This window comes from Theropithecus gelada, chromosome 16, assembly GCF_003255815.1.
Source record: "Theropithecus gelada isolate Dixy chromosome 16, Tgel_1.0, whole genome shotgun sequence".
Classification (NCBI taxonomy): Eukaryota; Metazoa; Chordata; class Mammalia; order Primates; family Cercopithecidae; genus Theropithecus; species Theropithecus gelada.
Window position 1 is genome coordinate 24284368 of NC_037684.1, and position 15775 is coordinate 24300142.

Sequence of the window (15775 nt, forward strand, 5' to 3'; positions counted from 1 at the left end):
GGTACTTACCTCTTAGCACAAGGATTAAATGAGATAATGCACGTAAAGTTCTGGCCCCTAGCAAAAGCTCAGTTAATGTTAGCTGTTATTATTCTCCATGGCCTGAGAGGAGTGCTACTGGGGGAAGCTGAACTGCCTGGTTCAGACTTTTCTCCTCATTCTGCCGGAAGATCAGGGATAGCCACATCCCAGGACACCAGTCTTGATGAGGAAGATGGTTGTCACATGGTGCCAGAATTCCTTTACTCAGCCATGCTTCTCCCTGATAAATCCACGAAGACCTCCTGAAGGGGAGAAGATAATTTTGAGATTGCTGGAGATATTATTCAAGAGCTGGCTCAGCGGGCTGAGGACTGAGGGCGCAGGGAAAGAGGCAAGGGTCCCTGAGCCTGCAGCCCCCACAAGCTCCAACAGATGCTCTCTCCTGGTTGGCTGCCTGCCCACCTCTCCACTCACCCAGCAGCACTCGAGGAAATCCCTCACATCATCCAAGCCTCATGCCTTCCTTCATGGCCCTGGGACAGACCCTTGTTGGCACCATCCCCCGGGTGGGCACCGAAAGGACAGAGAGCAGGAAGAGGGGACCTTTGTCCAAGCCCCAGTGGCAATGGCTCCTCGGGTCAGGGCTGGGCCAAGGGGCCAATGCACAGCCTCCTCCCTTCATCCTTCTCTGCCCCATGAGGAATGCCTTCTCAGACTCACCAGCTTGGCGGTCGACTCTGCTTCACAGAAGGGGCTGTGTCCTGCCATCCAGTCTCCTCTGAAGCCCCCATTGTCGGGCCAGGGGGACTGGGGCAGGCAGGGGCCACATCTCAAAGGCCTGAATGTTCTCAGAGGTGGGAAGGCCGAGACGCCTCCCGGAAGCATTGGGCCAGGGGACACCTGGGTCTTCTCTGTCTCTCTGCACTGAGCCCTGGCTGGCCACAAAGAAGGGTTCCCAGGAAGTGGGACAGTTATGGGACATCCTCTGCATTTGCCTGCATTGGGTCAGGTTGTTCATCAATCTGGTAGATAGGCTAGAGAAGGGGGAAAAAAACCGAAAACATATAGTTAAAATAATATAGGCTCTTTGTGTAAAGTCCTGCTGAAGACCAAGCATGGTACCATGGATTTCCCAACCATCACAACCCACCTTGAAACAGCATGATAATTATCATCCTCCGGATATTTGCAGATGGGAAAATGAGACACAAGGACATTCGGTAAGCTGCCCACAGTTACACATGCAGTAAGGGACAGAGCTTCTGGGTTGAATCCAGGAAGATTCATTGCAGAGCCCATGTCTCCAATGACTATGCAAACCAGGAATGGCAGAATGCTCATGGGGAACACAAAGATAAATAATGCCCCACCTTGGCCGGGTGTGGTGGTTCATGCCTGTAATCCCAGCACTGTGGGACGCTGAGGTGGAAGGATGGCTTGAGCCCAGGAATTTTTTTTTTTTTTTTTTTTTTTTTGAGACGGAGTCTCGCTCTGTCGCCCAGGCTGGAGTGCAGTGGCGCAATCTCGGCTCACTGCAAGCTCCACCTCCCAGGTTCACACCATTCTCCTGCCTCAGCCTCTCGAGTAACTGGGACTACAGGTGCATGCCACCGCGCCCGGCTAATTTTTCGTATTTTCAGTAGAGACGGGGTTTTACCGTGTTAGCCAGGATGGTCTTGATCTCCTGACCTCGTGATCCTCCCGCCTTGACCTCCCAAAGTGCTGGGATTACAGGCGTGAGCCACTGAGCCCGGCCGAGCCTAGGAATTTAAGACCAGCCTGGGCAATGTGGCAAGACCCCATCTCTACAAAAATTTTTAAAAAGAGCCAGGTGTGGTGGTACACGCTGTGGTCTCAGCTACTCGGGGAAGCTGAGGTGGGAGGATCACTCAAGGCCAGGAGGTTGAGGTTGCAGTGAGCCGTGTTTGCACCACTGCACTCCAGCCTGGGCAACAGAGCAAGACCCTGTCTCAAAATAGTAATAATAATGCCCATCTTTTGCCCTTCAACAACCCCTGAGGCACCTGTAAGGATCCCACAGGTCTCCCAAACACAGCTGAAAATTCTGTGCTAAATCTTCTCCCAGGTTCCTTCCTTAGTGGGGTCTCCAACCTCTGATTCCTAGATTGCTTTAGTCTGGGGCCTGCTTGGAGGCAAAGGACAATGCCCACCCACCCCTTTACTGCAGCTCCACCAGCTTCCACTAAAGCCCCCTCCAGGCTGGGTGGAAAGTGCTAGTGCATTTTTATTCTGGGGCATGAGGCCAACACTGCTGGAGGAAATAAAGGCTCTGAAAGGAAAATACAAGATGTCACTGATGGTTTTGATAAAAGCACAAAGACTTGCTCATCTAACCACGTGTGGTCCATTTCAAAGTAATCATTCCATGAGGCCCCCAACACTTTGGGAAATTCCTGCTCTGGGCCATTCTTTGAGCTAGCAGCTCAGGCTTCTGGTGATCCTGGACAGAGCCAAAGCTCCCTGCTGTGGTGGGTGAACCTGAATTTTGGGGACAGCCAGGAGCCACTTGAGTCCAGCACGGCAAGTGAGAGGAGCCTCCTCCAGATGGACAGGTAAGCATCGCTCAGAACATAAACACAGGGCAGACATTACCCTGTGTGCAGTGCCAGGTGACGTGGCAGTGGGTATGACCCAAAGATGACTAGGGGGTTCAGGACACTTGCTGTTCAGTGAGGACAAGACCCATTCCGGAGCAGTCTAGGCCAATGTGGACAACACATGTGTGGCCTCCTGCAGGGTGGGTCTTCCCTCTATAGGAGGCTCCAGGAGAGGGCAAAGAGTAGAGAAAGTCCTGCCACAAGACTCAAAATCAACTATGCCCAAGAGATTACCTCCAGCATGTAGAGAGGGGCTTATAAAATCCAGGATGACTTCCTGAAGGAGGTAGGCTTTGCCCTGGGCTTAAAAGGACAGGTTGGATTTGGACAGAGTTGAAAAGGAAAGGGATTCCAGGTAGAGGGGACAATGGTTGGTGCCATTTTGATGAAAATAAATAAATCAATAAAACAAACCCAAGCCGAGCATAGTTGTCACAGGAGGTTGAGAGGTACTGCAAAGTCATGTTTAAAGTTCTGGCTGAGAAGTGAGACTTGAGCGCATCCAACCTCCGCTATTTACTAGCTGTATGGCTTTGGGCAGATGGCTTAATCTCCCCTAGTCTCAGTTTCCCCATGTGAAAACTGAAGATAATAATAGTGGCTTTCTCCTAGGAAGTTCTGAGGAGCTGGTGCTTGGTTACCAGCCCATGGTAAGGGCCCAGCCAGTGCCAATTCTTGATCAACTCCTTAAGAGGCTCCTAAAGAGACCAGGAGACTTAGTTCTCAAAAAGGGGTCCCAAGCTACTCTATGAGTCATGGAAAACAGGTGAAATGCCACCTGCCCTTCTCCCAACAGGGCTAGTGGGGAGGGGAGGATCCTTGTTGTCCTTGGAAGTCTATCATCACAGCCTTGGCACATCGTCCCCGGGGATGTCTCCTGCTTCCAATCCATCACCAAATCCTGTGGGTCCTTCTAAAACAATTCTCCCCCCGCGCCTCGTCCTCCTCTCTGCCTCCACCCCAAAAGCAGCAGCCTCCTGAGGGTTCACCCTGGCCTGGTTTCTCCCCTCACCAATCATCATCCTCACCATGGCCTCCAGAATGATCCCCCCAGGGCAGAGCAGATCATACCTTTCCCCAGCTCAAAAACCTTCCATGGTTCCCACTGCTTGGAGAATCAAACTCAGCCCTACCTACCTTTCCAGGCTCCTTTCCAGACCCTTCAGTCACACTGGGCCAACCACCTCCAGTTCCATTTGCCTGAAAAGTCCTTTCTGCCTTCTCTGATGGTTAAATCCTAGACATCCTTAAGGTCCGGTGCAGATACCACCTCCTCCCTGGAGTCCCCCCAGACTCCACTCCTTAGCAGGGACTGTAGCTCACTCATGGCCATCTTTTTTCTATAACTGGGCGTGGACTATGCATGAAAGCAGGGGCCCCAGGCTGCAACCGCCCAGAAGGACTGTCAGGGACCACCCTCAGGGCTGACATTACTGCTGAAGGAGGCTGTACCCCACAAAATCCCTGGAAGAGAATAGGGTGGGGCTGCAGAAACCTCTACAGAACCTGGCACGGATGCCAGCAGCCCGGATAGAGCCCAGGCGGCTGTGTTGGCACCACTCTGCTGCCGGAGATGAGGGTGAGACAAACAGCAATTAGCCAAACACAGGCTGGGCTCGCAAGGCTAATTACCAATTAGACGGGGCCGAGCGATTAGCAACAAGAAAGAGACAGTCAGCAAACAGTCACTGGCGTGGCAAAGCGGAAGGTGGGAGAGGGGGTCATCTCTGATTCTGCCAATAGGCCTGGCCTCCTGGCAGTTCGTGTAGCTCTGTTCTAGGGGAAAGGGTTTCCAGCAATGCAGGGGACTGGGGAGGGACCTGAGACCCTCTTGGGGGACTTGGGCAGGTTTCGCCTTCTTTTTGATTCCCAGAATTATCTTCAGAGTGGAGCTCAGAGTGCTTCTAGGTGGTGCAGGGGTGATGCTGGTGGGAGTTTTGACACACTTGGCCAGGTGAGCTCAGCGGAACCTTAGAACCTCAGAGCAGTTGGAGCCTCCCTGCCAGACGCCCATTGGGATGCATTTGTGTCTGGAGTTTTGCCTGGCATGGCTGCAGGGAGGGAGGGAGGAGGGCCAATAGCTTCCTTCCTCTCATCTTGGCTCAGCATTTCTTCACTATGTCTCCTCTCTCTCCCTCCCCTCCCCCACCTTCCTCTCTTCCCTCTGATCTTTTTCTCTCTCCCTCTCTCCTTCCCTCCCTCCCTTCCTCCATCCCTCCATCCCTCCATCCCTCCATCCCCCCATCCCCTCTGTCTCTCCATTGCTGACCTCTCTGGCTTTCTGTCTTTATCTCTGGCTCTCTTTGGGTCTCACTCTCCCACCCTCCCTGAATCCCACGTGGACCCCACAGTCCCTGCGTTCACTTAGGGTGGGGTCTTCTCCACTGCAGGCAGAATTGAGACTGGACAGACACAGTGAGTTCCTGATCACCAGAGCCAGGTCACTCTGGGGCGAGCTATTCCTGGGCTGGGAGAGGGTGGAAGGGGGAATGGGCCTCCTCCTGCTTTGGGATGCTTATGAGGGAAACAGTGATGTGTGTGAATGATCCTACAGGAAGGCTAGGTCAGCCGGTGCAGTGGCTCACACCTGTAATCCCAGCACTTTGGGAGGCCGAGGCGGGTGGATCACCTGAGGTCAAGAGTTTGAGACCAGCCTGGCTAACATAGCGAAACCCCGTTTCTACTACAAATACAAAAAAAGTAGCCGGGTGTGGTGGTGGGCACCTGTAATCCCAGCTACTTGGGAGGCTGAGGTTGGAGAATTGCTAGAACCCTAGGGGTGGAGGTTGCAGTGAGCCCACGTGCCACTGTACTTCAACCTGGGCAACAGAGCAAGACTCTGTCTCAAAAAAAAAAAAAAAAAAAAAAAAAGAAGGCTAGATCATAGGACTCCACCTCAGACAGATTCAGGGCCAAAATCAAGTCCAACTCGGAGTCTGGTTACTAGTCTCCACTTGCCATTCACTTCTTACCAGTCCCTGGTCTACTTGGAGCCTGGGGGCCCTGCTGGGCCAGGAACCTCAAACTGCTGAAATGGCAGGACTTCCTGAGTCCAGATGGGCCTTCCCAGGCTAGGCTTGCATGGGGGGAGGGGGTGGTGGTGGTGGTCGTGTCTTGGCGGGGTTGGGCACAAGCAAACCAGTGCAACCTGTCTCAGCCACTACCCATGGGGTCTGTGTTGTAGACCAGATCTTCTGGGGCCCATGGGAATTAGAAGGAAAGGACACCACTCTTGCAGAGATGGGATGACTCATAGAGATAGGGATGGGAGAGGAGAGGGGTTCAATGAGGGGAGGGATTCAGTGAGGAAAGAGGAGGGCAGGTCCATTAGTGAAGAGGTCTCTGAAGGAAGATGAGGGCTCTGATCTGGAAACAAGCTCAGGAATTGCAGACCTGGCCAAAAGACCTGTATGTGCATCTCTGTTCATCTTGGCAGCTTCCACAGCAGGCACACCACACAGGAGATCAAAGCACCCTGGGCTCTCATCCCAGTGTGGGTGGGGCTCCGGGGGCTGCCCTTGCCCCCAGGGACAGGTGGCACATCCCTGCTTCCCCCCACTTTTGCTATGTCCGGAGCCCCCCCACCCCGGAAGGTGGAGATCTCCCTGGCTTGCTTGGGGAAGAAAAGAATGGAGCATCTGCCAGCAGGAATGCGGAAGAAAGGGAGGGGCCATCCTGGGGGGAGCACAGGGGAGTGTGCGCCTGGATGAGGAGGGCAGTGCCTGGGCTTATGGCCCTGTGTGTGCAGTAGTATGAGCCTGACCCTCGCCCCCACAGACCACACAGTTCCCCGACTCCCTCCTGCTGTGGTCAGAAGGCCGATGACCAGTCCTGTGGTCAACATCTCTGGGCTCTGAACTCACCCCTCAGCTATGCCCCCTGGACAATGGGGTTCTTTCTGCACAAGATGGGCACGAGGGACCCTGTCATGGACTAGTGACCTGAGGGACAGGGCTGCCCCAGGGCATGTCCCAGCTTTGGTCACTCTTGTGGACATTGGCTGGCCTTGAGCCAGGGTGGACCAAAAAGAAAGAGACCTCTCCTTTTTGCCTGTCCCAGGAAGGCTTCCTGGAGGAGGCAGTTCAGTGCTCCCCCCAACTCTATTACGTGCCAACCTATGGGTTTTCAGCTGGCATGCATGAGGCCCCTTCAGCACAATCAGGAGATTGAACAGGCACCTGCTGGGAAGCTTACCTGTCTTCTGTGTCGACGCTCAGGTGCCTTGTGGGTAAATACCAAGTGGATGGCTGGGAGTTCAGCTAGAGGAAGAACCAAATCCAGATCTGATGGGAGAGATGCTGCTGTGCCCGCAGGGAACCAGTCTAGGAACAACCTTTGAGGTTGGGAGGGGGCAGATGAGGAAAGGGCTCCTCCCATCAAGAGAAAACTAGAAGGGCTTCCTGGGGGGAAGATCAGGAGGACCGCTCAGATAGGGATTGTCTGGGCCTGGGGAGATACCTTGTAGGGACTGAATGGAGGATGAAGGTGCAGGGAAGACCCAGAACTGGCATAAACACACCAGTCTCAGCCCCGCGATTGCACAGCGCAGGAGGAGGAAAGCACACTATCTTAGCCCAGGTTTCTGACTTGAGCCCAAAGCCCTTTCACATCCTCTTCCCCCTTCCCCTGCAACCCACACCCCTGGGCGGTCAGAGATCAGTGGGGGGCAGGAAGCGCCATTCCAGCCGCTCAGCCCCCTCGGCCGGACAGCTGTTCTGCGCAGCTGCTGGGGGCTCTGGGGGCTGCGGCGGATTTGATTTGATTCAGGCCCCAAAATAGCCATTGTAGCAGGAAGCGGCCCCTTCCCCCAAGCCCTCCAGGACACTCCATCCGGGGGCTGAGTTGACACCTTAGAAGTTCTGCCCCCTCCCCGTCCCCCCGCACTCATCCCCTGGTCTCTGGAGACCCACGTTTTTCTCCCCTTAGCCCACAGCAATTCTCTTCCTTGCGCCTCCCCTCTGTCCAGTGCATGTCTACGCTCCCCTCCTCCAGGAAGCCTGCCCTGGTCACCCCTGCCCCCACCGCGCCTGTCCGGGCTCTGTGCCCACACACGATCCCAGCTCTCCCCCACCCCAGCCCTGCTCTTTGGGGGCTGTCAGGGGGAAGTCTAGGGCTGGGGGCCTGTGGCCAGGCACGGGCGGGCTGCGGAGGGCACACAAAGACGTGGGCTGCCGTGGCCTTTGATGAGTAATCGCTGTTCCCTGGAGCCACGATTCCACTCGGTCGCTTCAGCCCCCCCGGCCCCCTCCCCCATCTAGCTCCTCAAATAAGACTCGTTTTTGTTCTGAGGACACAATGCGAGAAAATGTCACCCAGGGGGCGTGCCCCATGGCCCCAGCCCTGACAACCAGAGCTCTTAATCACCCTGCCTCCTTCCCCTGCAGCGTCCCTCCAGCAGCTGGCCGAGCTGCGGGAGGGGGTAGGAAGAGGGGCAGGGGAACCAGTTACCACCTTCTGGGACTGAAACTTCTTCCAGCTTGAGGTCTTAGATGTTCATTTTCGGCCGGGCGCGGTGGCTCAAGCCTGTAATCCCAGCACTTTGGGAGGCCGAGACGGGCGGATCACGAGGTCAGGAGATCGAGACCATCCTGGCTAACACGGTGAAACCCCGTCTCTATTAAGAAATACAAAAAAAAACTAGCCGGGCGAGGTGGCAGGCGCCTGTAGTCCCAGCTACTCGGGAGGCTGAGGCCGGAGAATGGCGTGAACCCGGGAGGCGGAGCTTGCAGTGAGCTGAGATCCGGCCACTGCACTCCAGCCTGGGCGACAGAGCGAGACTCCGTCTCAAAAAAAAAAAAAAAAAAAAAAAAAAAAAAGATGTTCATTTTCCTCCCTCCCTTCACTTGGTTGGCAGCTGGGTGTGCAGCCCCTGCACAAGCACCTCATAAAGGCCTGGACCTTGGCGCTGGGTTCTTGGTTCTGTGTCCATCAAAACTCACCAAGGCCCTGGAAACAGGAGAGGTGGAGGGGAGCCTCAGAAGTGCACCAAAAGCTCTGGAAGGTGGCTGCACCAGAGAACTGCGTCGAAGCTTTGATAAGTGCTGTAAGAAAGTGAAAGAGAGTGGTAGAGGGTGACGGTGAGGGACAGGAGGTCATGTCCTCTCTCGAGCCAGGATGTCAGAGATGATCTTTGAGCTTATCTGAGATGATCTTTGAGCTGAGGCCTTGATCGAAAGAGGAGCTGGTTTGCACAGATTTGGGGAGAGAGCCTCCTATGCAAAGGCCCTGTGGCCTGTGGTGGGGTTAAGGATTGGCTTGGGCCGGGCGCAGTGGCTCACGCCTGTAATTCCAGCACTTTGGGAGGCCAAGGTGGGTGGATCACTTGAGGTCAGGAGTTTGAGACCAGCCTGGCCAACATAGTGAAACCCCATCTCTACTAAAAATCCAAAATTAGCCGGGCATGGTGGTGCCCACCTGTAATCCCAGTTACTTGGGAGTCTGAGGCAGGAGAATCAAACCTGGAAGGTGGAGGTTTTTTTTTTGGTCTCAGAAAAAAAGAGTGGGGGGCGGGGATTGGCTTGGAGGGACAAACCCTCCCCCGTCCATTACCTCTCTAAGCATTCCTTCATTTGCCCCAAATAAATAGTCTTTACTGCCCCTCCCCAAATATAGTCTAAGTAAGAAAGATATGCTTGCTGTGTAGACCCAGCTTCTAGACAAGTTCCCCGGCTCCCTTTCCAACCAAAGACTGCCTCTAAACTACTATTCAGAACAGCTGAAACCTTCACTGTGGAGGCCTTTTCCCGTCTTGATTCTCACATCTCATACACCAGCCAGTCTGGTCTTCTCTTCCTCCAGTACCTATGCTCACCTTCCCACTTTTCTCTCTCTCCCCCGCCACTCCTCCACCGAACACCATTCCTCATTCGTGTACTTCAGCAGCCTCTATCTGGTCCCTCAGCTCCACTGTTGTCCTCTACGATGCATTTTCCATGGAGCAGACAGAGCAATCTTTATAAAATGAAAATCAGATCACGTCACTCTCTTGCTTAAAAGCCTCCAAAGACTTCTCATTGCTTTGAGAATGAAACGCAAATTTTCCTGTAAGTAAAAATAGGGAGGATGGAAGGATTCATGTAAGATAAATGTTTGTGGATTCTCACTGTATGTGAGAGGGACCAAAAAATAGATGACAATGACAACAACGATGATGATGATAATATATCATTCTGAGGAGTCTGATTGATTGATGAAATCTGTGTACCTGAGATCCAGTAAGAGAGAAATCATCCCAACTCTATATTTTTGGTTCCCAAAGCCCTACTTGGTCTTGTCTCCACCCATGTCCTCCATCTCATCTCCTACTATTTTCCCTTGTCCTTGCTCAGTGGGCTCCAACAGAGAAAAAAGGAAGAGTGCAATTGAACGTGCCATTTCCCAGGCCATTCATGCATATGCATTCATTCATTCAGCACATGTAGGAAATCCCTACCACACATCAAGCATTGGTTAGATGTGGAGGTACGGAGCTAAATAGGGGCTTACAGTTTAGTGCAGGAGGCAGACAGATTATAAACAAATTATAAAGAGGGGTGACAGAAACCTTGCCTGGGACACTTGGGAAAGGCTGAACAGCCTTGAGCTCAGTCTTCAAGGAGAAGTCCAAGTTCACCAAGCAAAAATCAGTGTCGTAGTTCTTGGCTGAGGGGGCAGTGTTTGCAAAGGCAAGAACCCTGAAAGAACACAGGCAGATGAGAGGGTGGGGAGCAGTGTGGTGTGGATGGGCCCAGGAGCGTGCTGGGAAATGAGCTTGGACTGGGAAGCAAGGGTCAGACCGTGAATGGACTTGGAAGCCTCATTAGGACTTTGGATTTATCTTTAGGCCATGAGGCTACAGCCAAGATTTTAAAGCAGAGATGTGCATAATCAGATTTGTGCTTTAGAAAGAGCTCTCTGGCAGCAGCATAGATAGATGATAGATTGGAGAGAGGACAGACTGGAGTCAGAGAGACCAGCCGGTTCCGGAAAGAAACCATGAAGGCCTGAACTAGGGCAGGGGCAGCAGGAGAGAGGAGAGGTGGGCATATTCAAGGTAAGCCTGTCTGGACTTTTTGGCTACATGAATATGGAAAGAGAAAGTGCGAGAAGAGAAGGGTTGATGTTTATAACCAGACTTCAGGCTTGGGGGATTGGCAGGGTGCTGGGCCACCTCTGAAATGGACAGCAACCTGGAGTAGGGGTGGAGAGCTAAGCCTTGGGGTGGAGAGCTAAGCCTTGGGCACATTGGGGTGCAGTACCCAAGGGATGTGTGGGTGGAGAGATCTGGTTGAGTTGGAAACACAGTCTGTGCTTGGAAATAAAACATGCCCTGGAGAGAGAGGCCCAGGTGATGCCAAGAGTGTGGATCTTGGCAGAGGTCTCTTAGTTTCCCAGGGACTCTGCCTCTCACACCTGCCAGAGGAATGTCCCTGCATTGGGGGTGAACGTAGGGGCAGGAAACTCTGTAATGGGACCGGCTGGTGGTGTGCACTTGCAGAAATCAGGAAAGGCTGAGGGTAGAGGGGAAGGGGCAGCACTAGGAATCACTGGACTTCAAAATCCCTATAGTGATGCCTCAGAAAACATCTGGCTAAACAAAGCTTGCACTTTACAGATGAGAAACGGAGGCTCAGATGAGTAGAATGACTTTATTCAAACTGCGCCCCCCAGTTTGCCCACACTCTGGGTTGGTGAGGTGAAGTAAAGATTTGCTTTTGATTTACGCACAATCTGTATTTCCGTAGAGCTGGAGTCCCACTGCCCACCACCACCATGTACGGCAGAGAAGGAAAGAGCCAGAGCCCAGAGCACAGGTCAAAGGGGAAGTGTTCCGGGGGAGGCTGGGCGACCCGCTGACCATTCTCCCTTCCCACCTGCTGATTCCCACCTGCTGAATGCTCCCTGTCCCTAGGGCCGGGGGCGGGGGAAGGCGGGGGTGGGTGCGCACCCTGCAGTCCACTCAAGGACACTGGCTCCTCCTAGCGGACAAAAGGAGCATTACTTTTTGTCCCGGGTCAGCTTGGAAGGCAAGTCCCTGGAGCATAGGACCTCAGTACACTCTGACTAGTCACCAGATTGGGCCCAGTTCCAGTTCCTCATCCCCAACAGAAACTCTACCTCCCCATATAGGAGACATTTACTCTGGCCGGAGTTGAGACTTGACCCTAGCAAGACCCCTTCCACAGTGTATGGTGAGGGAGCAGGAGGCTCGAGTTCACCCACAGCCTGCCCTGTCCCATCCAAATGCTTCCGGCAAGCCTGAGAGCTCCTTGAGGGCCAGAGGGCTAGCTCCTGCTCTGTTTCCTTAGAGTCTGACACAGTGCCTCTCATGTACTGGGTGCTCCACACCTAGCCCCTGCCTCATCCCTTCTGGCTCCAGGTCCCTGCAGACCTGTCTCCTTCCCTGACCCCTCTGCCTGGCCTCAGAGGACAGAGGGGACTCAGAGTCCTTCCCAGGGCTTTGCAGCACTTCCCAGAGCCCATCTGTTTTCTTTTTCCACATGGGCTTTTAGGAGCTGAAAGTTTTTACCTATTGGAAAATCCTGGGGGAGGGGGAGGGTAAGGGGTGTGATTTTCATGACCTTTCCTCTCTTTGTTCATGTTGAATTAGTTGTAAGTCACCTTGAAAAAAAAAATGGTGAAAAAAATGGAAAGAAAGCCTGGGCACAGTGGCTTATGCCTGTAATCCCAGCACTCTGGGAGGCCGAGGCGGGCAGATCACCTAAGGTCAGGAGTTCAAGACCAGCCTGGCCAACATAGTAAAACCCCATCTCTACTGAAACAAACAAACAAACAAAAAAACAAACAAACAACAACAACAACAAAAAACCCAGGTGTGGTGGTGCATGCCCGTAATCCCAGCTACTCCGGAGGCTGAGGCACGAGAATTGCTTGAACCTGGGAGGTAGAGGTTGCAGTGAACCGAGATCGCACCACTGCACTCCAGCCTGGACAACAGAGCAAGACTCTGTCTCAGGCCGGGCGCGGTGGCTCAAGCCTGTAATCCCAGCACTTTGGGAGGCCGAGACGGGCGGATCACGAGGTCAGGAGATCGAGACCATCGTGGCTAACACGGTGAAACCCCGTCTCTACTAAAAGATACAAAAAACTAGCCCGGCGAGGTGGCGGGCGCCTGTAGTCCCAGCTGCTCGGGAGTCTGAGGCAGGAGAATGGCGTAAACCCGGGAGGCGGAGCTTGCAGTGAGCCGAGATCTGGCCACTGCACTCCAGCCTGGGCGACAGAGCGAGACTCCGTCTCAAAAAAAAAAAAAAAAAAAAAAATACTCTGTCTCCAAAAAAACGAAAAGTTAGTTGTGTGGCATCCAATTAGGATGAAATATCTTATCATTCCTGGCTATGACTACATTTCTGAGGATGCAAGAAGAAAAGAGTCCTGTGTGAGGAAGACATCCTGCCCTGGGGATGAGCTTAGATATGCTTATAACAGCACCTAGCATTTACAAAGCCTTGAGGTGTGCTTTTTTTTTTTGAGATGAGGGTCTCACTATGCTACCCAGACTGGCCTTGAACTCCTGAGCTCAAGCAATCCTCCCACTTCAGCCTCTGGAGTAGCTGGGACTACAGGTGTGTGCCACTGTGCTTGGCAACCTTGAGGTGCTTTTGTGCACCGCTTTGAAGCATGAGAGCTGTGCTCATTTTGCAGAGTAGGGAACTAAGGCCAAATGTATTGCCCAAGATCACAGAATTGGCAAGGATGATTCTCAAGTTCAGTGGCCCTTCCCTACAACAGAAGCCTCCCTTTACATGATCTGTGACCTTTCAGAAGCCTGTTTGGTTATAACCTCAGGCTTAGTGACTTGAGGAGAATGGATTCACAGGATGGACTCAGATACAAGGTCCATCCTCCCTCCCTTCCTTTTACATCCCTCCTTCCCTTTCTTTTTTCTTTCCAGTGAATTCTGTGCTCTGTGTGTCAGGCCGTGGACTCTGAAGGCCAGGAGATCCTCTTTAGTCACTTCGGGCTGAGCATTGGCAGTTGCGCTGTGCCAGGCAGGGAGTAGCATGAAGGAAGGGAGGAGCCAATGACAAACAGCTGGTCTACCCAGGTCACTGCCCAGGAGTGACCTGTGGACTTAGCCACAGTTCAGGGCCCTGAGATGATGAGGACGGTGTCTCCCTCTGTGTGTGTTGGATGACAGTGGGGGGAGTAGAATGGTGTTACCGAAGTCCCTGGAGAGCTGGAGCCATGAAGGAGGGGTGGTCCTAAAGAGGCTGCAGTTGTTACTGCCAAAAACACAGCCCAAAGTAAAGGGAGCAAGGAAGAAACACTCCAACTTCCCTCCCAGGCCATTCCCTGCCAGGGCCTCCCTTTGGCTAAACATACCTGGAAGCAGCTGGCAAGTGAGCCAGGTTGATGTAAGCCCCAGGGACTGTCCTTTCTGCTCACAGTGCAGGACACCAAATGCATCTGGGGATTTGGGGTTCAACCAGGAAGAACCAGCACACTCATATACACTTAGTATTCCCAGGGTGTAACACAGTGTCTGATACAGAGTAGGCACTCAAGAAATACTTGTGAAATGAATACATAGAGTAGGGGTAATAACACCTACCCAGTGAGGTGGAATAATAAAATAATAATAATATAATTCAATAATAATGATCTGGAACATCCACTGAGCTCCAGCACTCTGCTCGGGAAATCATACACATGATTTTCAAGGGACAAGCATATGCCTACAGAGAAGATGTTCACTAAGCATGTTTACTTCCCCTTTCCTCTCCTGAATTCATTGTTTTATCAAACAATGCCTAGGGACCATGTACCTTGAGCACAGCATGGCCTAAAATATAGGGGACTCAAAGATAAATTGACATGGTCCTGGCCTCCAGGAGTTTGGGGAGTGGACAAACAAGCTGAGATACAAGTGACCTGGTGCTAAGGCAGTCACCTTGTGTGTGGGGAAGGCACGGCACTTCCAAATTTCATTGCAATAAAGAAAGCAGGTGAGAGGAAGAGAATGAGCAGGATACAGACTCTGGGCATCCGCATTAGCGGGGATCTGAGAGCCACTGTGGAGGAAGGCAGGTTACCAAGGGAAGGCAGTGTCAGGACAGGAAGAGACTTGAGCCCACACTCATCCCAGAGACCAGCCGACCAGCCTGCTCCTGCCTCCCTTCCTTCTTTACTTCCATCACCATGAGAAGTCCAAGCCTGGGTGGTCACCCAGCATCACACTGCCTCTCATGCCTCCCACTGCTCTGCATGTTTCCAACCCCATTCAATCCCCTATTCCTCCCTGCCCCACCACGGTCCTCCCAGCTCGTCCACGGGCCCTCTGGAGCTCCTGGCCTGTGATTGGCAATTTCTCTTCTGTCTTCACCTCTGCCCAGGACACCGCCCTGCTTCCTGGCAGCCTCTTCCACAGCCTTCTCAACCGGGGCTTAGAGAGAAGTAAGAGTTGGCTGGGTGAGGTGACTCACCTCTGTAATCCCAGCACTTTGGGCGGGCAGAGGCAGGAGGATCACCTGAGGTCAGGAGTTCGAGACCAGCCTGGCCAACATGGACAACATGGTGAAACCCTGTCTCTCCTAAAAATACAAAAATTAGCCAAGCATGGTGACAATCAATCACCTTACCCCTTACCCCAGGCAGCCACCGATCTGCTTTCTGAAACTATAGATTAGATTGGTATTTTCTGGAGCTTCATATAAACAGAATCATTACAATTTACAACATTTTGAGTCTGCCTTTTTTCACTCAGCATAATTTGAGATTCATTCATGTTGCTGCTTGTAGCAGTAATTCCCATTCATTGCTCAATGGTATTTCATTTTTTACCACTGATTTCCATCTATTCATTTTCTATATGTATTTCGGTTGTTTCCAGTTTGGGGTTATTATGAAGAAAGCTGATACAGGCCAGGCATGATGGCTCATGTCCATAACCCCAGCACTTTGGGAGGCCAAGGCAAGGGGATCGCTTGAGCCCGGGAGTTCATGACCAGCCTGGGTAATATAATGAGACCCCATCTCTAAAAATAATTTTTTTAATTAGTCGGACAGAGGGGTGCATGCCTGAAGTCCCAACTATTTGGGAGGCTGGAGTGGGAGAATCACTTAGGCCCAGGAGTTCCAGGCTGCAGAGAGCAGTCATCATGCCACTGCACTCCAGCCTGGGCCACAGAGAGAGTACAAGTCTTGTATGGACATTAGTTTTTGAATAAATATATAGG